The following is a 10151-nucleotide window of genomic DNA, read 5'->3' as shown; positions in this document are numbered from 1 at the left end:
TTTAAAAAAATGAAAATGTGATTACAAATCACTCGTGTAGACAGCATAACACCAGTCTTGGATCAGAGTATAGTAACTCTATTATTCTTTGTATGGTCAGTATTAATCAACAACTTAAGAATAGCTCACATTCATTTTGCTTGTTTGTTTGTTTACAATCAAAGGGTCCTTTTGTTGAGTCCTTGAAAGAGTGAAACTGAAAGTGAGTCCCTGTGCTGCCGGATTGTGGTAGCTAGTGATGCGACACACATTTCCATAAAAGCCCACTGTGACAGGACACCTCGGTAGTTAAGTGCCATGCTATAAAGAACAAGCGCAGTAGTTGCAAAAAAATTGGTAGTCTTTGCATATCAATTTTTAGTGACTCAAACCAGTGATATTCTGACCAACACTAAAAGTGTGTGAGTGTGTGTGTGTGTCTGCTTTTCAGAGCCAGTCATGCCTCACCTGTTCACCTACACCCTGCTCCCCACATCTGTTCCCATTCACCACACCAGCTCAGGTGGCTGGCCTCTCCTGATTCTCCTCATTTGATAATTAGTCTTTCCATATCCTGCATTTCACTCCTGCTGGGCCTATGCTTGGTGCTTTGGTCGGCACTGTTGCCTCACAGCAAGTAGTTTCTGGGTTCAGACCTGCTGGCAGACCAGGCCTTTCTATCCGAAGTTTTGCGTGTTCTCCCTGTGTCTGGGAGGGTTTTCAGGTACTGCGGCTGCCTCCCACAGTCCAATTTGCTGCAATTTAGCTTACTTGGAGGCTCAATTGCCTGTAGGCGTGAAAGTGAGCATGGATGGTTGTCTCGTTATGTCCGCTCTTTGATAAACTGGTCACCTTTCTCGCCCAATGTCTGCTTGGATTGGCTCCAGGCACCCACAACCCTCAAAGGATAAGCAATATAGTTAAAGGATGAATGGCGTTCCCTCTTAATATTGGTGAGATTATTTCATGCTGCCTTTTTCCTCTGTGCTCATATGCAGATGCTTGGTTTACCTGCTGACTAATATTCTTTTTTCAATCAATGTGTCACATTTCAGCTGGACTTAGAAGTTGTTGGTGTTCTAACATTGTCCTGCACCACACCAGTTGCCTACCATCACAGAATAAAAATGGCCCCTATTAAATGGCTAGAATGAAATTCAGCTTTCCCGTGGAATTTGGAAGCAGCAACTCAAATTAAGCAGAACCAATGGGGCTGGTGCCAATTGTAGGAGAATAATTTCAGCCTTACACATTATTCATGAAGCAGAGAATCTGAAGAAGTGGAGAGCATGATAAAAAAGCACCGAGATAAATGAGAATGACTGAATTTAATAAAAATTGTTGAATGTTTCAAAGAAGACGGGAATCCTATCCCAATTCTTTCAATTATTAAAAAAAACATATTACATTTGTTGATGATATTGCACAGAATTGTTTTTGCTGAGTGAAATGTAATATCCCTCAGCAGAACCAAGTCTGTCACTCAAATCAAGACCTTTCTAAGAAAAGTGTGTTACATCTGAAGCTCAGTGCTCTGTTGCACCTAAACTCAATATAAGTGAGAACATGGAGTTGTTTTCTTTGAGTGGTGCTCAAAACATTAGCCTGCCCAGACAGGCATCAAGGTAAAGCGAAGAACATCAGGAAATAAAAACCCCTTCAGGAGGAAAAGAAAACCATACCTGTTGCCATGACAACCACCAACAAGAATTCAGGAAGGCAGCAGCCTTTGGTCAAGGCTGCATTAGTGTGACTCTGGTGCCATCTTATGGTTAATATCACATTAAACTCAAATGCTGCAAATAAAACTGAAAGTGTAGACATATAAATATATTTTAAATTAGGATTTACAGAATTTAGCCCAGCACAGAAATGAGAGCAGTGCTCAGGGGTAATATTAGATATGTATTGTTAAAAAGATATATATTGTGAAACATGATGACTTCAATCGATTTCTCTTCACTAAAAGGAAATTGGATTGCATGACACTCATCACTCATGAAGAAGAAGAGCGACTGCAGAGTTTGCAGAAACTTAAGAAGATTACGGCTGCAGAGACCCACAATGAAAACATGTACTTTGGTGCCACCTGGTGATGCCTATATTTTTGGATACAGTTGTGATTGTGTGTGTAAATTTTACCATTAACATAAATGCTAGTTAGGAAGCAGCAATCTGGTTATGACATTTTGTATGTATTTTTATTGTACATATTATTATTATTAATGGGTGTTTGCATTCGACAAACAGAATCCAAATGATTTGTCTGAAACAAAGTCAGAAGAAAGAGTGCTAGCTGAGTGTGTGTGCGTACGTGTGTGCGCTTCACAGCGTGAAAATGTTTATGGGTCTTGACAAAGGCCAGGGACCTGTGGAGAGAGAGGAAACTGTGCAGCTTCATCCAATCATCAGCTAATCATATCACACATGTACACACGCATGTACACACACGTGAAAAACACATGATCTTGTGAGATTCATGCTTGTTACTCTGAGTAACTGCTGAGAAAACTAAAGCACCAGCAACATTATGTCTGATTTCTTTCTATCAAGATCCATGAATTGTCTCATGTGAAATTTGAACATGTCAAAAAACGCCTTATCTGGCATTTTTAAGATGAGTGAAAAATAATCCTCCTCAGTTCTGTAGTTTTTGTGTAATTCTGCTGACAAACAAAAAAAACAAACGGGTGAAACAGGTGAAAAAGTAACCACCATTGCAGTGCTGATAAAATGTTAAACCTTTTCCTGTGCTTTCTCTGCTAATATTAATTTTTCTCTGAGAACAAGGAACAAGCGCAGACTGAAGACTTAAAGGGGCAGTAATCGATTTTAATCCAATACACTTTTTGTAAAAATCAGCGAATATTTCCTTACGGACGGTCCACTACCTGACGGTTCTGTCTTCAGGGCTTCTGTCCTCATGGTGAGCGTGTTGGTCTCCCATACCTGAGGCTGCGGGTTGGAGCCCCGAGCAGTGCAGTCAAAAAATTAACAACAAACAAGCTTTCTCCAAAATTGCTTGCTGCCCCTTTAAGAGAGAAAAATCACAGTGAAAAGCAACTGAGAAGAGAGTTTATTGACCTCACTATGTAAAGTGCCTTGCGACAATGTATGTTGTGATATGGCGCTATACAAATGAGATTGGATTGAATTGAATTGAATAGAGTTTACGTCAGTCATTTAAACAAAGTAAAATGTCAGTCAAGAGAAAATCATTTCATGAAATTTAGATTTTGAGCAATATTACTCGTCACCTATTTTATGCGTAAAAAAACTATTAAGTAAGTTAATAACTATGTTATTATGTTATTCACAATGTTTAGGCTGCTTTTGACTGAGCTTGTTTCGTCTTCAGATGCATCATGGTATATCAAGAAGTTCTGAGTCAAAGGTGACCTAAATTGTCCTCCTGAGCTGAAGGCTTCTTCTGTGTTCGGAGATAGAGAGACTGGAGATAAAGGATAAGAAATATATGTATGCATCAGACAAAAGTCTTCACCACGTCAGTCTCAAATTAAATGCAATGAATCAAGAAGACAACAAACCTGATTATTAAGGACTGCTCCCATTGATGTCCTGTACCAGGAGGGGAGGGGGGGTGCCTTTTCCCTACTCTATCAGACTGACCCAGCTCCTTGATTTCAGTCTCCTGCCATTTAATATCTCCCTGCTGAGCCATAGTGCAAATACCACCATTATACTGTGATACAGATTAGGGGCATCGTATCTTGCTTCAATGATAAAGTGTGTCCTCCATGACGACTTATCCCATGAGGGGGAGGGTCAGATTGAGGTGATCCCTCTATTCGCTAATTCACTGAAAGCACATTAAAGGGCCAAAACGTGCCTCGACCCCTGCAAACTGTGAGTATGGAGACTATACCATAATCACTTTAGCCTGAGAGTCATTATAAAATAGGCCATTTCTCAGATGTGTGTGTATGTGTGTATATCTGTGTGTGTGTGTGTGTGTGTGTGTGTGTGTGTTGGATGGTATAGGTCAGAGGGATTCCACACACTCTCAGAGAGTGTATGTAGTGGAAGAAGGGCGGGGTTTCGTCGAGTGTTGCGTGACAAGCCTGAAGAAAACAGAGTGCAGCGTGGCGTCTCACTAACACGCACACATGTGCACTAAAATCACCACGCACGCACACATACACACACACACACATGCAGGCTCTTTACTCTCTTATGCCGCTTCAGGTTAAGTTAGCTTTCCTGCCTGTTCTTCACTTTTGGCTCGACTCTCCTCCCCACTTCAGTCTCCTCTCCTCCACTTCTGAGACTATCACATCCACAGAGAGTGTTTTTTCTTTGACCCTCTCTGTAGGTTGTTCATATTTACTGTTTAACAAGAATAAAAATGTAAAGCCATTTGATAGTAACTTTGTCATAATGATGATCTTGTATCAGCATCTTTCAAGAATATCACATAACTTATTTCAAATGCACAAGGTCAAAGTGAAGTCTTAGTTTTAAATGTTGTTGTTAACTCATGCATTAACAGGACATACTTACAATCATATTTGCTAAAATGACAAGACCTTTTTTTTCTTTCTTTCTTACTATCATCATTTTTTTTGCAGGTGACAAAGATTTTAAAAACGATTTTTTAACCTACAGAATCACTTTTTCCATTTTCATTTATAAAATTCAACTCCACCAAAGCATTATAGTTTGCAATTTTTAATGTATGCTGTTTTGGCTTCGGGCCTATGTATGTGTTCTGTGATGTATTTGTTCTTGATGAACTGATTTGATATAATCCTGTTAATCCTAGATTTTGCAGTTGCTTTTTGAGAAGTAAGGTTCTTTCCTGATCCACCTGGTTAAAAAAAGGATTAGCTTTTCTTTTGCTTCACTGATTTTTAAATATTTATATTTTAAGGGGGGGTCTACCTAGAAATGTTCATATCGACACATTCACCACGTCCTCGTGAAGCTGTTTTTATTTCATTTTTGCATTTCACAAATATTCATAATGATCATTTAAAAGACACTGACCTCACTAAGACTACATTGCATAATTTTAGATATACATTTTTGTCTATAATTTTATATATTTAAATTTCTTAAATTTAATTTAACATATCATATTTTCTCTAATTTTCATTTAACCCAGAAAAACAGTTATGGGTAATTTAGGTATTTTACACGTCATTTGACGATTTGAAGATATGTTTTCATTACATGCAAAGAAGAGCCAATTAAACATGTTTAGTAGAGAGGAAGAAAAAAGGTAAAGACATCTCACTTTTGTTTGCTTTGCGAAACAAATGGAGAAAACAAAGGAAATAGACTCAATGTAAATGTAGTTCCTTAATTCATGAAAGAGAAGATTCAATTATTTGATGGCCAGCTGAGGTGTGATGAGTGTGTGAATAATTCAATGGGAAGGGGCGTGGCACAGCGTTGAACTGTGAATATACCTGATTATATGATATCTGAGTGCTCTTCTTCTCTTGCCCTCCTCTCCCTTCTCACGCGATCACAGGCGCTCATCTGAATGTGAGGAGGATGGGGGGGGGGGGGGGGGGTGGAGAGGGTGGGGGGGGGGGGGGGGGGGGGGGGGGAGGTAAAAAACAAACCAAAAAACAACAACAAAAACCTTTGGTTCATTAGTTGAACAAACCTCCATCAGAAACAGTGCAAACAGGTGGGTGGGGGGGGGGGCTCATGTGATTTGCCTTGATGGATTAGAATTTTCATCATGGATTCGCAACTGTGGTAATAACTAACAAGTGGCTGTTGGACACGACTTTACAGTGTCCTCAGTGACAGAAATGTGAAGAACTGTAGTTGTCATGGGTTAGGTGTGAGGGTTCCCTAAAGTCTCCGCAGGATCATTGACAAGGTCAGGTCATCAGCGACCTATCCCGGAAGCACTGCGCACATTCTCCTTGATGAAGGCTCTCCATCATCATTGTCTGCGCGCACGAGCTTCATCCATCCACTGTTGGTTTGTTTTTCACATGACCAGATTCCTTACTTCAAAGCCCGATGCTGATTCTTTATTGAACGCTGACCACGTCTTGGCCTTAAACGCACACGGATCTATTTTCCCTAAGCTTATTACGGGAGGTCAACAAGTCCCCAAGCCACATGCTCTCAACTAAGAACTAAGGTAAGAAATTATAAAGCTATATTCCAATTAAAATGAAATGCTCCTCTACATATACCCCCCCCCCCCGCCCTAAAAAAAAAGAATAAAAAGAAAGGAAAATAAACGAAAAAAAACCCGCAGAGAATTGGTTCTAGGGGATGACATGGGTAATTAGTAAAATCCATTTTTTATACATGGAAGCACAATTTAGTTTTAACTACCTCATGTTCGTTATTGTGCCTAACGAGAAATGTATTGTACATTGGTACTTTTAAGTTAATGTACAATAACCTTTTTTTAAATATCTGTGTTATGAGTTTCGAGCACGTGGTATTTTTAATCCAATCTTTTTGTCTGTCCTATTGTCGGACCTCGTTTCCTTTATTTTAAGGCACATATTCTTTCGAGGGACTGAGAACTTTCTAAGCACTTGGGCGCAGGCTTGGAGTTGAGCACAGGGTCGACTGAGGGGGAAAAGGTCCCCGCTTTTCAGCCCCTTTGTACCGGGCTGACGAGTACGTCCTGACAGGGGTTAACGTACCGTAAAGAGGTTAAACAAACGGACATTCCCGTTAGAAATCCTCCAGACACATAAGGCCTTATAAGTCGAATTTTTCCAGGAATGGTCCGATTAATTTTTAAGCTTTTATAGACATGTTTTTTGTTTTTGTTTCAATAAATTCTGCAGTCACAATAGGATGGACTGAGTTGAAAAAAAAATATATAGTACATTAAAAACTGCATATATTTGACTTAAAAAAAAAGGGGTGTAATATTCATTACTTGGAGGATTTCAATGTGTGTTTTCATTTAAAACTGACAGACCAACGACAACATTCACAAATGTCTGGTACAGTAGACCAGTAACCATCTAAACTACTACTAAAAACATACAAATACTGTAAGTTCAGATAGTGATGAAAATGTCTGAAAACATCACCATTATGAATAATTGAAAGAGATTCGTACAATACCGGTCAGAAGTTTTAGGACACCTCAATTTTCCCTCTGTTATTTAACTTATATAATTGAGTGACTCTGTGTTTCTGCAATCAAAACATTAGAACAAATACACACTTGGATATTTAAAAAAAATAACAAAATATTTATCTATATATATCTATTTTCAACAATGGGATCTTTTTTTTTAATTAAATCTCAGCCAAATGTTTGTGCAGAAACTGAACACACAGACGTTCTTTCAGTGTAAAATCAAATTTTGTTCAGAGGGTTTGTACCAACACATGTCGGAAGTTACCAAAAATGTGTTGCACTTAGAGTTTACTTTGTTTTCATTTTGTGTCCAGTTCATCCAGACCAGCTGCATGAGGTTGTCATGTGAAGCCTCCATCTGCTTCTTTTCTTCCAATGTTTTGGCTCATTATGTTGCTGTATGAACCTCTGACCAACCAGTTTGTCTTCCTTTCTTACTTTGTCTTTTTTCTCACCCTTCTGATATAGTATACACTAAACACGTTTATACAGTAATGTGCTAATGATGCATCACAGGTGTTTAGTAACAGTTAGACCCAAACTGATGTTTGTAAGATGTTAACAAAAGTCGGGGCGCCTTAAGCCATTGTTTGCATCAACTGTAAATGCTTAATTTACTTCCACCCACTCTTGCAGGAAACGTAAAAAAAAAATAATAATAATTCCATAATCCGCTTTTTTTCTCCAGTTTAAAAAAAAACATGATTTTCTACAGCTTACCTTTTGTACCATAGAGATCAGTCACTGGAATTGAACTGCATACGTAATGTATACATTTTGGCCCTATGGACCTAAAACCTTAAAAGTAAAATAGAAAACAAATACAAAAATAAAATGTCTGTTTTTTGTAATTTATAGGCCTACAATTAAAAACATTTTGTTTTATAAACAAACTTGTTGTATGTAATTTTGTGTATTTAATATCTGTATCGGGTCAGACGGCGCAAAGAGGAAGAAAACAAATGCTAATTTTAGATTCTTTATCTGCACAAATCCAGATCAGAGTCAGGTGGAGTAGCCCAGTTTACATGAAATTAACATCTACTTCCCATTAAACTGTTTGGATGTAATTTGATGTGATGTACTTATGCCATTTTCCATCAATGAAATCCAGTAGGTGGAATAAAAGCGCCTTTGGTTAAAACCCTTGAACCTGAACATTTGACTGGAGATAAAAAGGTCTGATCCTTCAATTTGGTGACTTTTTAAGTGACATTATCCCGCACAAAGGCTGATAAGGATTAAATGTGTATTCTACCATTAGAAAAACTAACTATTATTCAAACGAATGGCCCACTGACACAAATAAAAGAGGCCGAATGGTCATGAAAGTAGGTTACTGCTGGCTCTGAATGAATTCTTAATAATGAAAGAGAAATATTCACCGACCGAGCAAACAGATGTGGACGGAAAGTGGCACCGCAGATAATAAATTCCATGTGTTGTTGTTCCGTGTGTTGTTTTATTTTAAATCCATTTCTTAGGTGGCCACATTAAATAAGCTGGTCTCAGGGATTGAAACAATGGGTGTGACCTCTGGTGTTGGATACAATAATGAATATGATAAAATGCAACTACTGTTAGAGTGGGTATAAAAAAAAACAAAAAGCCTAATCCATTGAGTTCAGAGTTGAAAATCTCTTGCAAGCATTCCTCGTTGTGAGGCTCACGCTGATATGGAGCTGAAAAAATGCCTCGCTAAGGTCTGGCATTTGTAGGCTATAGGCTGTTGACTCGCATTGAGAGAAAAGAGAACGACTGAGATTATAGGCAATTAAAGGCCACTTTATGCTGGTGTGCTGGCGTCACAAAGTCTGGCCAAGAATGCTCACCTCGGCTAATACTATCAATGAGAACAAACTCTGCAGCATCAACTTATTATGTGCAGTAAATTATTAATGCCAGGGCTAGCACAGTCTGGCTAAGCTGGCTTGCCAGTTAAGGAGAGGAGGTATGCAATGACATTCTGTTAGAATGTTGAATAGTTAAATGCAGATTTGGTAAGATCTTGAACAGTAAGAAGATATATGATTCTCTATTTCACTTTTTAAAAGGCAACAATACTCAATATTAGAAGTTTAAGCAGAGATGGAGAATCTATTTGGCTTTTATTACAAATCTGATCTAGTGAAACCCATCAAATTGACACCTTTCTGCTTTGCTCACCATCCAGCGAACAGTTGTTCCTAGCTGAATATTAGCGGAGGAGGTTATCAACAGATTATGAAATTACAGCAAGAGGGTGGCAAAGTGGCTTTTGCATGAACTGCTCTGAGGATGACTTATTACTCGTAACAATTGTGATGCATGAAACCTTAGGTGCATTGCACTGTATTAACCATTAGAGGGCCCTCCCATAAACCAAAGACAATCTTCTAATAGGCAGCAGTGCTCCCATAACTTTTTCCTGCTTCATCCGTGTTTAGTTAAATTTTATTTGTGCCACAATTCAGTCACTGCGAAAATTATTAAAGATATATATATATATATATGTCTGTATGTATGATTATATTCATACATTTGTGCATGCTGGCATCGCTTCAGATACAAGTCAGCTCAGGACACTATACTCCACCGAGTCACTACGTAGACCTCTTAATGTAAAGAGAGATGTGAAATGACCCAGAGGACATACATGCCTTCCTGTCTCTCTGCCTCCAGTGTAATGAACTAGGTCAAACTGTCTCCACCTTCTTTGACTGTAAAGCCCTGCTGGGAGCGGTGGACTCCAGAGCCATTTTAAACACACTTCAAGGAATAATGGCTGTAGTAAAATGGTGATTAGACCTGGGTAATTTCAAAATAATTATAAAATAAACCCAAGAAGCCTGGAGAGGAACTATGGTTGGTTAATAATGATCACAATGTCTAGAGTGACTTCTCTGAATTAAGTGTGTATTTCAAATTAAAGGAATGAAGACTTCAAACACAAACCCATAAAGAAGTAGACTTCTCTAATGTCTGATCCTTTTAACTTTTTAAATAAAAGATAATCAGAATCTCTGAATAGAACAAAATGCAATGATTATGGCTGCCAACAAGAGAACTGGAAAATGTCATATTGGTCCTGTGT

The sequence above is a fragment of the Scophthalmus maximus genome, chromosome 8 (genome assembly GCF_022379125.1).
Source record: "Scophthalmus maximus strain ysfricsl-2021 chromosome 8, ASM2237912v1, whole genome shotgun sequence".
NCBI classification, from domain to species: domain Eukaryota; kingdom Metazoa; phylum Chordata; class Actinopteri; order Pleuronectiformes; family Scophthalmidae; genus Scophthalmus; species Scophthalmus maximus.
The sequence above is the reverse complement of the archived record's forward strand: the minus strand, read 5'-3'. Positions refer to the sequence as shown.